Source organism: Nerophis lumbriciformis, linkage group LG03 (genome assembly GCF_033978685.3).
Source record: "Nerophis lumbriciformis linkage group LG03, RoL_Nlum_v2.1, whole genome shotgun sequence".
Classification (NCBI taxonomy): domain Eukaryota; kingdom Metazoa; phylum Chordata; class Actinopteri; order Syngnathiformes; family Syngnathidae; genus Nerophis; species Nerophis lumbriciformis.
The window spans coordinates 15,011,252-15,030,263 of NC_084550.2; positions in this window are offsets into that span (position 1 = coordinate 15,011,252).

Consider the following 19,012-nt stretch of genomic DNA (forward strand, 5'->3'; position numbering starts at 1 on the left):
AAAACCTGCTGAAAAAACTAACAAAAAACTTGTCAAAGATTGTGTATCAATGACAGGATCTTTTTGCTGGGTTTAAAAATCTGCTGAAAAAGTAACACAACTTGTCAAAGATCGTGTATCAATGACAGGATCTCTTTGCTAGGTTTAAAAACCTGCAAAAAAAAAAAAAACACACAACTTGTCAAAGGTCCTCTAAATGTGACACGATGCTCTGCTGTGAATTATTTTTGACCAATGCTGCAATGATCTTCATGTTTTTTCCTTTTGTTTGAGGTGAAAAAGGCCCAAATAGTTCCTGGTGTCCTAGATGTTGGACATAGATGCACACCTGCTGTGCGTCCATGTGCGAGTACAAAGGCAGCAAAGTGTGATGTCGACACAAACAAGTCTTTGCATTCATGAATGACGTAATTCCTCATAAGAAGTTGATCCACGGTAAATCCCGGCAGGTTGTTGCATGCAGGACCAGCAGAAAGGACGCGAGACCAGCAGGACCAACAGGAAGGACGCAAGACCAGCAGGATAAGCAGGAAGGACTCGGCCAACGACACAAAGCAGATAAAAAAAGCACAAGAAAAAGGAAAAGCAACAAAGTCAGCGACGGGACTCAAAGCAGGAAAACCGACCCAGACTCCGGACTCTCCTTTGGAGATCTTCATCATCTGTGCACAAGGAGTCTGCAGATTCTTCCACACACCAAAAGACAACACTGACACAGGTACGGACTCACTGCTGGTCCTCGTTCTGGCTCTGTGATGATACATGTTAGTCCTGGATCTACAAACCCCGTTTCCATATGAGTTGGGAAATTGTGTTAGATGTAAATATAAACGGAATACAATGATTTGCAAATCCTTTTCAACCAATATTCAGTTGAATGCACTACAAAGACAACATATTTGATGTTCAAATTATGTTTTTTTTTTGCAAATAATAATTAACTTAGAATTTCATAGCTGCAACACGTGCCAAAGTAGTTGGGAAAGGGCATGTTCACCACTGTGTTACATGGCCTTTCCTTTTAAAAACACTCAGTAAACGTTTGGGAACTGAGGAAACTAATTGTTGAAGCTTTGAAAGTGGAATTCTTTCACATTCTTGTTTTATGTAAAGCTTCAGTCATTCAACAGTCCGGGGTCTCCGCTGTCGTATTTTACGCTTCATAATGCGCCACACATTTTCGATGGGATATACAGGTCTGGACTGCAGGTGGGCCAGGAAAGTACCCGCACTCTTTTTTTACGAAGCCACGCTGTTGTAACACGTGCTGAATGTGGCTTGGCATTGTCTTGCTGAAATAAGCAGGGGCGTCCATGAAAAAGACGGCGCTTATATGGCAGCATATGTTGTTCCAAAACCTGCATTGTACCTTTCAGCATTAATGGTGCCTTCACAGATGTGTAAGTTACCCATGCCTTGGGCACTAATGCACACCCATAGCATCACACATTCTGGCTTTTGAACTTTGCGTCGATAACAGTCTGGATGGTTCGCTTCCCCTTTGGTCCGGATGACACGATGTCGAATATTTCCAAAAACAATTTGAAATGTGGACTCGTCAGACCACAGAACACTTTTCCACTTTGCATGAGTCCATCTTAGATGATCTCGGGCCCAGAGAAGCCGGCGGCGTTTCTGGATGTTGTTGATAAATGGCTTTCGCTTTGCATGGTAGAGCTTTAACTTGCACTTACAGATGTAGCGACGAACTGTATTTAGTGACAGTGGTTTTCTGAAGTGTTCCTGAGCCCATGTGGTGATATCCTTTAGAGATTGATGTCGGTTTTTGATACAGTGCCGTCTGAGGGATCGAAGGTCATGGTCATTCAATGTTGGTTTCCGGCCATGCCGCTTACGTGGAGTGATTTCTCCAGATTCTCTGAACCTTTTGATGATATTATGGACCGTAGATGTTGAAATCCCTAAATTCCTTGCAATTGCACTTTGAGAAACGTTGTTCTTAAACTGTTTGACCATTTGCTCACGCAGTTGTGGACAAATGGGTGTACCTCGCCCCATCCTTTCTTGTGAAAGACTGAGCATTTTCTGGGAAGCTGTTTTTATACCCAATCATGGCACCCACCTGTTCCCAATTAGCCTGCACACCTGTGGGATGTTCCAAATAAGTGTTTGATGAGCATTCCTCAACTTTATCAGTATTTATTGCCACTTTTTCCAACTTCTTTGTCACGTGTTGCTGGCAACAAATTCTAAAGTTAATGATTATTTGCAAAAAAAAAAAAGTTTATCAGTTTGAACATCAAATATGTTGTTTTTGTAGCATATTCAACTGAATATGGGTTGAAAAGGATTTGCAAATCATTGTATTCCGTTTATATTTACATTTAACACAATTTCCCAACTCATATGGACCAGTATTTCTTGACCATTGTTGGGCCGCCAGCGCCCCCTAAAGGCCTGCCGAAATCTGCATCTCAGCTGTGGTCCGTACTCAGTTGCAATACACTTTTCCACCACTTGTGGCAGTAATGACAACATCGAACGAACAGAAGAAGTCATACAGAAGTTGCTTCAGGGCACAAGCTGTATTTTCATTAGCACTTCAATTGAATTGACACTTTAATTAGGAAACATATCAATAATTGTGTTAATATTTGTATGTAAATACATTTTTGTCAGTTATTTATAATACATATTAATCTTTTTGATTAACACACGGTTTCATATCATTTGGCAGGGTTGTAAACTGTAGATAGGTTAGATATAATTATTGAATATGAATAAAATCAAGAGTAAGATGACTAAATCAGTGTTAATATTTGAACAAAAAAATTGTAATAGCATAACTATTTCTACTTATGCACATATATGCACTCTAAATGATTGCACTATGTATAAATAATAAATCAAAAAAACTATGAAGTGCAATGGACATCGAGTGAATCTAACATAATAGTGTGAGAGTCCAGTCCATAGTGGAGCGAACATAATAGTGAGAGTCCAGTCCATAGTGGATCTAACATAATAGTGTGAGAGTCCAGTCCATAGTGGATCTAACATAATAGTGAGAGTCCAGTCCATATTGAATTTAACATAATAGTGTGAGTGTCCAGTCCATAATGGATCTAACATAATAGTGTGAGAGTCCAGTCCACTGGCATTGTTAAGCCTATTTTAGGGGGGCTCAAGCCCCCCTAAAATATTCTTAAGCCCCCCTAAATAATTTGGTGTATTATATATATATATTTTTTTTTATTTTTTTTTTACAAATACATGCCGACATATTCATTATAAAGTGGCCCGAATATGAGTTTAAATAAATAATCATATAACAATAATCATTATTCACTCAGTTTCCCCTCACTTCATAGCGTAAGGTAGGGAGCCCCTTTAGTGCGTCGGTGTCCAATCCATTCCACTTGTTCATATAGAAAATGCCCACATCACTCAAAATCCAGTCCGCATTTTCTCTGCGACCTTGCTTGCGGAGTTGCGGTCCTGCAGGTCTACGAAGCACATTAGCCCACAGCACTGCAGATTGCAGAACAAGAACGTGAACGGATGCAAAATGGACATAAGAAACTTTTTCAAGAAAGTAAGTATTCATCACTGCTTGTAGTAAAATGTATTAGCTCCACTTTACACCAGGTATGTGTTTGACAAAATGTTACATTCCCGCTCTAAAACAATGCTGCTACTTAGTTAGCTAGTTAGCCTGAAATGCATCATGAAGGTCCTGGTTATTTATAAAGTTAGATGTGCACTCTTTTTTACCATTTGCTATCTTTGGGGTTACTTCCTTCTGGAGCATCAGCTGTGTTTCTCACTTTACACATGGAGGAGAACAGGAGCTGAGCTCATTCAGGTATGACTATCATCAGTAGATAATAATAATCACTCCACAACCCCTATTGACCTGTAGGAGTCAGGGCAGAGGAGCACAGAAAGTGAGAAGGGAGAGGCCTCCACTGGAAAGGTGAGTAGGAGAATAATGATACATACCTGTATACATAAATATTAAAACTTTTTTTTTTTTAATTTGTTTTATTTATTTCTGGGTGGATCATGTTGACTATTGGTCCTCCTAATTGTCAATCATTGTATTTGTAATCTACTTTACATTTGATTCCAAATCTCAAAGTGCTACAGAATTACAACCATTGGCGTTGTTAGGCCTATTTTGGCGTTGTAATAGATAAATAAATAAATAATGGCTTATCGATAAGCCATTTGTTATATATATATATATATATATATATATATATATATATATATATAAATGTCCTTATGTAACATCACCAGAATGATTGACAATTAGGAGGACCAATAGTCAACATGATCCACAACGTCCTCTAGTACAGTGGTCCCCAACCTTTTTGTAGCTGCGGACCGGTCACCGCTTGAGAATTTGTCCCACGGACAGTATTTATTTATTTATTTTTTAAAATAAAGAAATACAATCATGTGTGCTTACGGACTGTATCCCTGCAGACTGTATTGAGCTATATTGATATATAATGTATATTTTGTGTTTTTTATGTTGATTTAATAAAAAATAAAAATGTTTTTAATTTTTTTATTTCTTATGCGGCCCGGTACTAATCGGGCCCCGGTGGTTGGGGACCACTGCTCTAGTATACCTTTAAGTCTTTCATATATATATATATATAGTGATATATATATATATATATATATATATATATATATATATATATATATATATATATCAGTGACGTGCAGTCACTAGCAGGGACGTGCACATGATTATAGAGGGGCAGGGGCTCAAAGTCAGAAATGGGCATGACATTTTTTTTTGGTCCTTTACACAATATGGAAATTAATGTAAAATTAAATTTGCTAATAGGAAGCTAACTACTTAGCTGTGTGTCCTTTGTAGGTAAAAGTGATTGCCATTTCTTTTGTGTCAACAAATTTTTGTCATAATGAGTTAATTCACATTATCATAGGCTTGCAAGACATGAAAAGCAACAAAACACTGGTTTATTATTAGGCTATTTATTGTTAAAGATAAGCACTTTAATTTTGAACATTGAACAGTGCAACATGAACTTTGAAAAAAAATACAAAAATAAATCAAATCAAATGGAAAAAACTTCAATGTGAAAACCTGTCCTTCTTCCCTTAACTTGATGAAAACACCATCAAGTTGTAACTTATGGTCTTTCTCACTTAATGCTCAGACTAAACAACTGAAACACAATACAGGGCCAAAAATATGGACCAGGGGCCAGTAGAGGTCTCTGCCTCTCTCTCAGGTGTGACACTTTCTAAGGTCTGTGGTCTTTCTTGAATTCTGGTGCTAGTACTTGGTTTTAGCCATGCATTAAGAGGTCTGCTACCCTTAGCTGCTTCCTGGCGCTCCTTCTCCTTCCTTTTCTGTATCCTTTCTTTTTTTGGCATTGTGCTGCAGGCATAATCAACATGAATCAAGTTTAAATACAGATGGTAATATTCCTAACAGATAACCTACATCTTATATCCCCAGAATGCTGAAATTATTATTATTATTATTATTATTATTATTAATAATAATAATAATAATTATTATTATCATCATTGTCATTATTATTCTTATTATTGTTATAATTATCATTATTATTATTATTATTATTATTTGGTTAACCCACACAGTAATAGCAAAGTCACAATAAACTTTATATCTAAACCTCTACTGTGAGAGAAATGTGATCCGCCGTAAACACAGTGCATTTTATTTTGAAAATTAACCCGGTGTTTTATTTTGTATTTTGTACACTACTTCCTGTCCCGCACGATCCGCTCTGCTCTGTGCGGAATTGATGTGCCGTGCTATGGCGTCACATCAGTGCCAAAAATCCTAGCGCATAAAAACTGTTATCGCGCGCTGATTCTCCACTTCGTGCGCGCGCGCGACACCCTTTTGCGCGCACGCGACACCCTTTTGTGCGCGCGTGGTGCCTTAGTTGGCTCTCTCTCCTCTCACTTACTCACTCACTCGCCCTCTCTCTCTCTCTCTCTCTCTGGCGGAAGCGGCAGGCTCAAACAACCCGGTATTACAAGAAAACGTGGAGTTTTTGTACCGCTGTTTTTTTTTTGTTTTTTACATCCCTGACAGGAATTAATGTTGTTTAAAGAAAAAAAAACTAAACAAAAAAAAAACACACACACAGGCAGAGGGCACTTTTTAAGACGAGGCAAAAAAGGGCAGGGGCTCAAGCACCCATAGGGCCCTATGTGTGCACGTGCATGGTCACTAGAGGCAGGTGAGGCGGGGCCTCACCTGCCATCATGGAAAGAAAAAAAAATGTAAAAAGAAAAAAAAAATATTAAATTGTTATATGTATCCAGTGATTATACTATAAAGTTATTTTCCATTTAACTTCACCAGTTTTAGATTATTTTTATTCAAAATCGCTGAATTTTCACATTTGCCGTTCAAATACTGAGAAGAGACGGTGCGGTGAACAGCAGCCAGCTGAGACACGTCACTCAGTGCCGCAACATGGATTGCGCAATGACTCGGCTAACTGCTGGCCTGCTGTGCAGTGAGACTGTATTGCTATATGAACTATATTATACATTTCCATAGTTTAGTTAGCTGAGGTATATAATGTACAGTGTATTTTGTCAACAACTGTATGTGTGTAAAGTATTTCTTGTGCTGAGCGATCATAAAACGGCTGCAAAAGACGCACTGGCTGAGGCTCGCCTCCTGCACCCCCGCCGTAGAATTGTTATATCAACTAAAGCCCACACTTAAACTTTCCACGTGCAAGATTGAATCTATTTTAAAAAATTATTTCATAAGAAGCCAAAAAGTGCAAAAACAATAATGTTGGTGTTGGAGGAGTTGTGAATGACTGCAGGGACAAAAAAATAATAATAATTGTTATATGTATCCAGTGATTATACTTTAAAGTTATTTTCCATTTAACTTCACCAGTTTTAGATTATTTTTATTCAAAATCGCTGAATTTTCACATTTGCCGTTCAAATACTGAGAAGAGACGGTGCGGTGAACAGCAGCCAGTTGAGGCACGTCACTCAGTGCCGCAACATGGATTGCGCAATGACTCGGCTAACTGCTGGCCTGCTGTGCAGATACACCTGCAGACTGCAGGTGTACCTAATTCACAACTCCTCCAACACGAACATTATTGTTTTTGCACTTTTTGGCTTCATTTTAAATAACTTTTGTAACCTATTTTCATGGGCTTTCCTCTTTGTGATGTTAAGTTCCTGTTATGCGCTGTTATACAGTATATGCCTTGAGCTCTTATTTTGAAGGCGCTAAGAGCGGAAGTGATGTCACGTTGCGGAGGTTTTTGAAAGAAGGTAAATAAAGTGGTCCTCGTGTAAACTGGAGCCTCCGTGTTTGTTATTTTGTAGTTTCATACAGTATAGGCGACATTTATAAACCCTCGGTTACACTTTTTTAAATAGATTCAATCTTGCACGTGGAAAGTTTAAGTGAGGGCTTTAGTTGCGGCGCAAGGACTTAATTTCTAAGTAAAGGTAAGACCATAATAACAATTTTTTTTTATTAAATGTGCTTATTTGTGTGCTACAGTTTGTATGTGTAAAGTTAAAGTTAAAGTACCAATGATTGTCACACACACACTAGGTGTAATGAAATGTGTCCTCTGCATTTGACCCATCCCCTTGTTCACCCACTGGGAGGTGAGGGGAGCAGTGGGCAGCAGCGGCGCCGCGCCTGGGAATCATTTTTGGTGATTTAACCCCCAATTCCAACCCTTGATGCTGAGTGCCAAGCAGGGAGGAATGCTGGTATGAGCTTTTAAACATAACCCGTTAACTGCTGCCAATCAAATGGTGAATAAGATACTCTTTAGGGTTCATATGTTTGTAAATCTGACTGTGATGAAGTCAGTGCCTCACCAGCCATCAACCTCACTGCACGTCACTGATATATATATATATGTGTGTGTGTGTGTGTGTGTGTGTGTGTGTGTGTGTGTGTGTGTGTGTGTGTGTGTGTGTGTGTGTGTGTGTGTGTGTGTGTGTGTGTGTGTGTGTGTGTGTGTGTGTGTGTGTGTGTGTGTGTGTGTGTGTGTGTGTGTGTGTGTGTGTGTGTGTGTGTAACAGGGTTTTGTTTTATTCACAATACCATATAACAAATACAATAGTAGTAAAATATCATCATTTAAAGATGTTGGTACGTGAAAGGGTCCCCCAAATAAGCTAGAAGAAGCTTTTGACAGGGGGTCCAGAGGATAGAATATACATGAAATGATGGAATATACATGGAATGATGGAACATGGTAGCAAGTACAACAACAAAAAACAAAACAAAAAACAACGCTATATGATTAACACAAGATAATAGTACTAAAGCAAGCATACACATACATACATACATTCATTCAACCATGCAAAACCCAACAGTAGTCTACCCTACATGAGGCATTAAATATAGGTGGTTAATAGATAAGTTTTTAGTTTATTTTTGAAGTTGGAGAATGGATACAGCATCTTGAGGTTCTCATTAAGCCGGTTCCAAATCTTTGGTCCCCTGCATACAACACTTCGAGCGGTACAATCCAGTAAACGATGTTTCCCTGATATCAAATCTAAGTTACGAGTGTTGTGGGCATGCTGGGGATGGTAGATAGGAACCAAGCTACAGAGCCTTAAATTCAGCCTGTAAATGACTTGATAGGTTAAACAAGCATTTTGATAAATATTGAACTCTGTCAGTCTTAAGAGATGATAATTATGGAATAGATGTCGAGTGGGGGCATTAAACTTGGACCATGACAGTGCCCGTATAATTTTCTTTTGCATAGATTCTAATTTGTGGAGGTAGGTAGGGAAGGTGTTACACCAGATGACATTACAGTAGTTTAGATGTGGTTCAAAGAGAGTTTTATATAGTGTGAGTAGAGCATAAAGAGGAAGATAATGACGAAGGTGAAAGAACAGGCCAACATATTTGGATAATTTGTTTAATAGATGGCTAATGTGACATTTGAAATTGAGGTATTCGTCAATGATGACCCCCAGGAATTTTGTGGAGTACACTCTCTGTATTTCCTGCCCATTGATGTTGATATGGCAGTGCTCAGTATTTGTCCGGTTTTTATTAGAACGAAATAGAATAAAATTTGTTTTATTTACATTAAGTGAGAGCTTATTGCATTTGAACCAGGAATCTACTTTCACAAGCTCTGAATTGACAGTTACTTGTAGATCGTGTAGGCTCCTGTGTGAGGTAAACAAATTTGTATCGTCAGCAAAAATTATTTTATGAAAAGTTTCGGAGGAGTTTACAAAATCATTTATGTATAGGATAAAAAGGAGAGGCCCCAAGATGGATCCCTGGGGAACCCCATAATTTATGGTCATACAGGGTGAATTGTGATCATTGACGCATACACATTGCTGCCTTCCGTCAATTATGTCTTGTAAATAATGTATTTTATAATGTTTTATTATTGTTATATTTACACAAAATGTGTGAATTACATGTAAATACCTGAATATTGTTCGATGTTTTGTCAATGTGGAACCATTGTCTCGTTGTCCCTCCTACTGCAATAATTACTGTGACACCTGTCTTTTTATATGCGTTGGACACGCCTTCCAACTTCCCTTTTGTCTACGATTACAGGCGAGGTAGGCGTCCATACGACGACAGAAAATGTATTGTCATGTTAAGAACTTAAGTTCACTTTCTTGTTATTATATTTGTGTAGGGGTTCGACGATGGAAAAAAGTTATTGACGACAATTGTATTCTGTGTATTATCAGGTATGTTTATTTCACTGTTGTACGTAACGCCCTTTTGTGTAAGATAGCGGGAGAGGGGGTCGACGATGGAAAAAAGTTATTGACGACAATTGTATTCTGTGTATTATCAGTAAAGTGCAGCTGAGCAATCCATGGTGTCGGTCGTGTTCCATAAAATACACACAACGCAGAGGAAGAGACCACCGGTTACACTTCTCGTCTGGTGCCCGGGAAAGCTGCTGGAGTTTCCCGCCCGCTGCACTCGGCTGCTCCTCCCTCCCTCCCCCCTCCCTGTCGCCGAGGACAACGGCGCGCGCTCCCGCGTGCGCACGAGGTGGGCTGTTTTAAAGTGTGTGCGCGTGATTTAAGCTCGTTTAGGTTTGCGCTGGTGACATTATAATATCCAGCTGGTACATTTTATGAACATTTTTGTGACAGATACCGTATTTCCTTGAATTGCCCCCGGGGCGGTAATTAATTTAAAGGCCTACTGAAATGCGATTTTCTTATTTAAACGGGGATAGCAGGTCCATTCTATGTGTCATACTTGATAATTTCGCGATATTGCCATATTTTTGCTGAAAGGATTTAGTAGAGAACATCGACGATAAAGTTCGCAACTTTTGGTCGCTGATAAAAAAGCCTTGCCTGTACCGGAAGTAGCAGACGATATGCGCGTGACGTCACAGGTTGTGGAGCTCCTCACATCCGCACATTGTTTACAATCATGGCCACCAGCAGCGAGAGCGATTCGGACCGAGAAAGCGACGATTTCCCCATTAATTTGAGCGAGGATGAAAGATTTGTGGATGAGGAAAGTGAGAGTGAAGGACGAGAGGGCAGTGGGAGCGATTCAGATAGGGAAGATGCTGTGAGAGGCAGGTGGGACCTGATATTCAGCTGGGAATGACTAAAACGGTAAATAAACACAAGACATATATATATATCGTATTTTTCGGACCATAAGTCGAGGTTTTTTTCATAGTTTGGCCGTGGGTGCGATTTATGTGTGAAATTATTAACATATTACTGTAAAATATCAAATAATATTATTGTTCTCATTCGCGTGAGCGACGAAGAAAATGTCCGCAATCGTCACACACACGTCTGTAATCGTCACTCACACGCCAACCAATAAGAATTCGGCGGGGGCGGGTCATGGCAGAAGTGCATTGTGGGTTTTGGAATGCTAACTGCTATATGCTATACGCTACTGCCGGAGCTATTAAAATAGATCACAGCAACATTGGCGGTAACTTATAAAAACTGAGAAGGACTGAACTAAAATGGCACCGAAAAGGAAATCATATACTGCAGATTACAAGCTGGACGTAGTGAAATATGCACCAGAAAACGGCGATCGAGCAGCAGAAAGAATGGACGCTAGTGGCGCATACCAGGAGCGACACTGAGGAGGAAGATTTCATGGGATTTAGCGATCGGGAGTGACAGATTGTTTGGTAAACGTTTAGCGTGTTCTATATGTTATAGTTATTTAAATAATGATAAATAGTTTGTACTTGTATAGCGCTTTTCTACCTTCAAGGTACTCAAAGCACTTTGACACTACTTCCACATTTACCCATTCACACACACATTCACACACTGATGGAGGGAGCTGCCATGCAAGGCGCTAACCAGCACCCATCAGGAGCAAGGGTGAAGTGTCTTGCTCAGGACACAACGGACATGACGAGGTTGGTACTAGGTGGGGATTGAACCAGGGACCCTCGGGTTGCGCACGGCCACTCCCTGAATGACTCTTGCCATGATGTGTTGCGTTAACATACCAGGCACGTTCTCAGTTGGTTATTTATGCGTCATATAACGTACACTTATTCAGCCTGTTGTTCACTATTCTTTATTTATTTTAAATTGCCTTTCTAATGTCTATTATTGGTGTTGGATTTTATCAAATAAATTTCCCCCAAAAATGCGACTTATACTATATGTTTTTTTTCTTCTTTATTATGCATTTTCGGCCGGTGCGACGTATACTCCGGAGCGACTTGTAGTCCTAAAAATACGGTACTCTATTAGCCACAACACAACCAGGCTTATATTTAATATGCCACAAATTAATCCCGCATAACAAACACCTCCCCCCTCCCGTCCATATAATCCGCCAATACATCTCAGACACCTGCACAACACACTCAATCCCACAGCCCAAAGTACCGTTCACCTCCCCAAAGTTAATACAGCACATATATTTCCCCAAAGTCCCCCACGTGACATGCACATAGCGGCTCGCACGTACGGGCAAGCGATCAAATGTTTGGAAGCCGCAGCTGCGTACTCACGGTACCGCATCTGCGTGTCCAACTCAAAGTCCTCCTGGTAAGAGTCTCTGTTGTCCCAGTTCTCCACAGGCCAATGGTAAAGCTTGACTCATCTTTCGGGAATGTAAACAATGAAACACCGGCTGTGTTTGTGTTGCTGCAGCCGGCCGCAATACACCGCTTCCCAACTACAGCTTTCTTCTTTGCTGTCTCCATTGTTCATTGAACAAATTGCAAAAGATTCACCAACACAGATGTCCAGAAAACTGTGGAATTTTGCGATGAAAACAGACAACTTAATAGCTGGCCACCATGCTGTCCCAAAATGTCCTCTACAATCCGTGATGTCACGCGCAGGCGTCATACCGAGATGTTTTCAGCAGGATATTTTGCGCGAAATTTAGAATTGCACTTTAGTAAGCTAACCCGGCCGTATTGGCATGTGCTGCAATGTTAAGATTTCATCAATCATATATAAACTATCAGACTGCGTGGTCGGTAGTAGTGGGTTTCAGTAGGCCTTTAATCTTCACTTTGTGCGATTTTCAAATTATTAAAATCAGCTTCCTCCATTTTGAAAATGATGACAGGTAAAGTGTCACTCGTGACGTGACGAGTTTGACCCGGCGGAAATTCTAGGCATATGCTAATAAAAATAATATTTTGCGAAACGAGTTTGACCCGGCGTTAATCCTGAGCCGGTGGTAATGCTAAGCATGCGCTAATTATTTTGCAAAACGAGTTTGACCCGGCGGTAATTCTAGGCTGGCGCATACTATATATATATAATATTTCTATTAAATAGGCTTTACTTTGCATTTTAATTAACGTGGGATTATTTTTTGTATTTAGAAATAATAGTACCAACTTTTTTTCTTTTCTTTTTTTCTCTCCAACATTTGTGGCACTGGCGTGGCGCCCCCTGATGGACGGCGCCCTTAGCATTTGCCTATACGGCCTATGCCACGGGCCGGCCCTGGGTGTGGGCTTATGAGAGGCTTGATACGCCCTAATAGCACTTGGGGGGAATTATTTTTCACGCTACAGTGCTGTGCTATGTATTGATTTGTCAGGGGCTATATACGGTGGGCTTTACAGTGAAGTTTTTTTTATGTGTCAACTTGTGTCACTATTGCCCTTGTTTTGCTATACTGCCTTCGTGGGGATTTGTCTTTGTTGTGTTGGTGAAATAATATAGTATTTGAAATTCCTGCAATGGCTGGTCGTGGGCATAGTGTCAACATTTGTAATGGGGAGGGGTAGGTTGGTGTCAAGCAGTCCTAGCTTCATCATAGACCAACCAGTTTTTAACCCGCTACTAACCCCCATCTCTAGCTCTACGCCAGTTACTCAAGGAGTGCGTGAGCCCACGCAAGTCATATCTGTTGATGCTTTTGGAGACATGATCACAACTTTAGCTAAACAGATAGGAGACAACATATCTGCCAACATCAGCATGATGCACCAGCCAAGTGCCTTTCAGCCTCAGTCCACTTCACAGTTCTGAGCACTTCCCGCAGGTAACCGTACATACCACTTCTCGCCAGCAACAGGCGCTGTTGCAACACTTCATTCATAATTTAATCAAGCATAATGAAGTCTGATTTCTACACCGTTGCATATACTCTGATGAACTTGTGTGATGACTGTATTATGCTGATAGTTTATATTTGTAACATGAATTGATTCACGTCCAAACATGGCGCCTTGTGGTCACGTGAGGGTATTTTAACCAATCAGCAAAGAGATGCTCTGGCCATACTCTCTGATTGGTTAAAGCCTCCCAAGTGACCACGTGGTGCCATGTTCGTGACCAACCATAGACATCTTATAAGTAGACGCTGCATTAGCTGTCAAGATGGCGGCCCAATTATTTATTTATATATATATATATAACATGTCAATGGTGTACAGCAGGGATCCCCAAACTTTTTGACTCTGGGGCCGCATTGGGTTAAAACAATTTGGCCGGGGACCTGTGTGTGTGTGTGTGTGTGTGTGTGTGTGTGTGTGTGTGTGTGTGTGTGTGTGTGTGTGTGTGTGTGTGTGTGTGTGTGTGTGTATATATATATACAGGTAAAAGCCAGTGAATTAGAATATTTTGAAAAACTTGATTTATTTCAGTAATTGCATTCAAAAGGTGTAACTTGTACATTATATTTATTCATTGCACACAGACTGATGCATTCAAATGTTTATTTCATTTAATTTTGATGATTTGAAGTGGCAACAAATGAAAATCCAAAATTCCGTGTGTCACAAAATTAGAATATTACTTAAGGCTAATACAAAAAAGGGATTTTTAGAAATGTTGGCCAACTGAAAAGTATGAAAATGAAAAATATGAGCATGTACAATACTCAATACTTGGTTGGAGCTCCTTTTGCCTCAATTACTGCGTTAATGCGGCGTGGCATGGAGTCGATGAGTTTCTGGCACTGCTCAGGTGTTATGAGAGCCCAGGTTGCTCTGATAGTGGTCTTCAACTCTTCTGCATTTTTGGGTCTGGCATTCTGCATCTTCCTTTTCACAATACCCCACAGATTTTCTATGGGGCTAAGGTCAGGGGAGTTGGCGGGCCAATTTAGAACAGAAATACCATGGTCCGTAAACCAGGCACGGGTAGATTTTGCGCTGTGTGCAGGCGCCAAGTCCTGTTGGAACTTGAAATCTCCATCTCCATAGAGCAGGTCAGCAGCAGGAAGCATGAAGTGCTCTAAAACTTGCTGGTAGACGGCTGCGTTGACCCTGGATCTCAGGAAACAGAGTGGACCGACACCAGCAGATGACATGGCACCCCAAACCATCACTGATGGTGGAAACTTTACACTAGACTTCAGGCAACGTGGATCCTGTGCATCTCCTGTCTTCCTCCAGACTCTGGGACCTCGATTTCCAAAGGAAATGCAAAATTTTTTTACCTGTGTGTGTGTATATATATATATATGTATGTATGTATATATATATATATATATATATATATATGTATGTATATATATGTATATATATATATATGTATGTATATATATATATGTATGTATATGTATATATATATATATATATGTGTGTATATATATGTATGTATGTATGTGTATATATATGTATGTATGTGTGTGTGTATATATATTTATATGTGTATGTTTGTATATATATATATGTATGTATGTGTATATATATGTATGTGTGTGTGTGTGTATATATATATATATATGTATGTATATATATATATATATATATATATATATATATATATATATATATTAGAGATGCGCGGTTTGCGGGCACAACCGCGGAGTCCACGGATTATCCGCGGATCGGGCGGATGATCCGCGGATCGGGCGGATGAAATTAAAAAAAATTAGATTTTATCCGCGGGTCGGGTCGGGCGGTTGAAATAAAAAAAAAAAGATTTTAAATAGATTCAGGCGGGTGGCAGTTAAACCAATTCGGAAATATATATACATATTTAAATGTTGTTACCCACATACGAAAAACGAGCAGGCACCTGCAGCATATGCCACAACAGAAGAAAAAAAAAGAAGAGATGGACACTTTTACGGAGCGGAGAAGGGACGCCTCGGCGGGGTCCGGGACGGAGGCCCCTTCCCCCGAGAGGGTCCCACCGGGAGCCGTAGCTGAGGCGATCCGCGAGAAGGGCCCGACGCACGTCCAGGGTCACCACCGCGCCCACCGCACCGACACCCCGCCTCGTCCGCCTTCGCCGCGGCCGGCGTCACGCGCAGCAGGTAAGCAGCTTACCTGCCCGCCACCCCCGTGGCCGTGGGCTCGTAACAGGGGTCACTCCGCGCGCTCCGCCCGCGCAGCTTACCTGCCCGCCACCCCTGTTGCCGGGGGCGCGTAACAGGGGTCACTCCAGTGCGCTCACGAAAGGGGTGGGGCTCACCCTGGTTGATATAGACAGCAGGACGGTGGCCATGGAAGTCGGAACCCGCTAAGGAGTGTGTAACAACCCACCTGCCGAATCAACTAGCCCTGAAAATGGATGGCGCTGGAGCGTCGGGCCCATACCCGGCCGTCGCCGGCAGCGAGACGCGCTTGGAGGTGCGCTCAGCGCGGCTCCCATATGATTGCGCACTGGTGTGCGTCTGGGCCGTGACAGCGTGGCACGCGAATGTCTGTGCTGCATTGGATCAGTCTCCTTTCTTTAACAGGCAAAAGCTTTATAACCTCACTAATGCCTTGCATCGTCTATATTAGATATATAACAACAGGCGGGTGCGGGCGGATGCGGTTCTGATTAAATGTTAGAAACGGGTGGATGGCGGATGGTTGACAACTTTCTGATGCGGTTGCGGATGAAATAATTGCCTATCCGCGCATCTCTAATATATATATAGATATAGGTATATATATATATATATATGTGTGTGTATATATATATAGGTATATATTAGATATATATCGCGCATTTTCCGCGCGCGCGATGATGCCACGTTATCGATGAGAAAATGCATTTTTAGACAATATGATTTGCCTGAGCAGCTAGGAGACACCGTGAGTAGCAAACGGTACAAAGTGGATAAGAAAAGACAGAAAAAAATTTAACTATTTTTTTTATTTTTTTATTTTTTTTTTATACTTGGGACTTCCCGCGGGCCGTAGTTTGGGGACTCCTGGTGTACAGAGTACGGAGAGGAAGTTACGTCAAAAAGACCGCAGCCCCACACAGGAAGTGACGTCAGAAAGAACGCCCCGCAGCCAGCTTTTTAAAAAAATGTAAAAATTTTTTTAAACCTTTATTTATAAATTTCAACATTTACAAACAATCGAGAAACTATAATCAAAATAAGTACAAAAACAGTACAAAAGAGCGCCAGGGTGTTGTAAATTCAAAGTAACTAAAATAGAATGCAAAAAATTATATATATTGTAGCGGCTGGCTGCGGGGTGTTAGCCAATGACTTTGGCTGGGGGGGCGGGACTTCCGGGAGAGATAGGGAAGTGACGTTGTTGATAGGAAGTAGGAGTTTGAGTTTTGCCGGGAAAAGGAGAGCATACTTGCCAACCCTCCCGAATTTTCCGGGAGACTCCGAAATTCAGCACCTCTCCCGAAAACCTCCCGGGACGAATATTATCCTGAAAATCTCCCGATTGATTGAGATTTTCAGCCGGAGCTGGAGGCCACGCCCCCTCCAGCTCCATGCGGACCTGAGTGAGGACAGCCTTCTTTCACGTCCGCTTTCCCACGATATAAACAGCGTGCCTGCCCAATCACGTTGTTCCATACGAGGCGTCCGGCATACCGCCGATGAGCATGGTGCAGATGGAGAAGATCTTCTTGGCGTCCGTGTTGGCGCACACGTTGCCAAAGCCGACACTGGTCAGGCTGCTGAGGGTGAAGTGGAGGGCGGCGATGTACGAGCTGCGCACCGACGGGCCGCCGACCGTGTTGTTGACGTAGGGCATCTCCAGGCGTTTGCCCAGCTCATGGAGCCATCCTCGGGGAAGAGACGGGAGTACAACAGGGTGACAAGAACTAAAACATCCAGACTAGAGATAAATTGTATTATGTTTATCTCACCTAAAAATAAATATATTTATTAATAAAAAATTTAAAAAACTAAATACATTTTTACTATATTTTGCTAAAAACATCAAAATTAATTGTATTTTTATTTGTATTTTTTCTGACTCCTTATTACATCCAGCCATAGAATTATACATTAAAATAAACATTTGAAATAATTAATTTTAAATGATCATAAGAATTCATTTAAAATTACCATATTATTATTATTATTAAAATAATTGCTTGTTTATCAACAACTTTAGCATTTTATTCATTACATTCTGAAGCTCTCAGAAGCCAAGTTATGTTATATTCCTTAAGATTTATTTATGCAAGTTTGAAGTATCAATCATCTAAACACAGTTTTGTTTGCATATTTTCAGGATGTAGATATATATATGTATATATATTAGGGATGTCCGATAATGGCTTTTTGCCGATATCTAATATTCCGATATTGTCCAACTCTTTAATTACTGATACTGATATATACAGTCGTGGAATTAACACATTTTTATGCCTAATTTGGACAACCAGGTATGGTGAAGATAAGGTCCTTTTTTTGAATATTGATAAAATAAGAAATCAATTAAAAACATTTTATTGAATAAAAAAGAAAGTAAAACAATATAAAACCAGTTACATAGTAACTAGTAATTAATGAAAATGAGTAAAATTAACTGTTAAAGGTTAGTACTATTAGTGGACCAGCAGCACGCACAATCATGTGTGCTTACGGACTGTATCCCTTTCAGACTGTGTTGATCAATAATGTAGGAACCAGAATATTAATAACAGAAAGAAACAACCCTTTTGTGTGAATGAGTGTAAATGGGGGAGGGAGGTGCAAGTGTATCGTGTGTTATTTATGTTGATTTAATAGAGAAAAAAAACGATACCGATAATTTCCGATATTGCATTTTAAAGCATTTATGGCCGATATTATCGGACATCTCTAATATATATATATTTATATATATATTAGAGATGCGCGGATAGGCAATTTATTTCATCCGCAACCGCGGCAGAAAGTCGTCAACCATCCGCCATCCACCCGATGTAACGTTTGATCAGAACTGCATCCGCCCGCCATCCGCCCGTTGTTATATATCTAATATTAATTAAAAAAAAAAAAAAAGGGTGAAAACTACGCGAATTGCACCTTGTGCAGACAAGATTTTTCGATCGGACACGGAGGAATTAGTGATGTAAAAGACCACGTTGGGACAAAAAAACACAAGTCTAATGCCGTTGCTAGCGATACAAGTGGAAAACTTTCAACGTTTTTCGTCGCCCAAACAGATTCTTTGGATGTGATAAATGCCGAAGTTTTATTTACGGAGGCAATAATTGAGCATGGACTTCCAATCGCACTGGCTGATCACATGGGACAGTTAATAATGTAATGCAACCTTTAAAAATCATTACGCGGTGATCGCGATCCCAAAAATAAACTTTTCTTGCATGATAATGTCCAGAAAAATTCGCT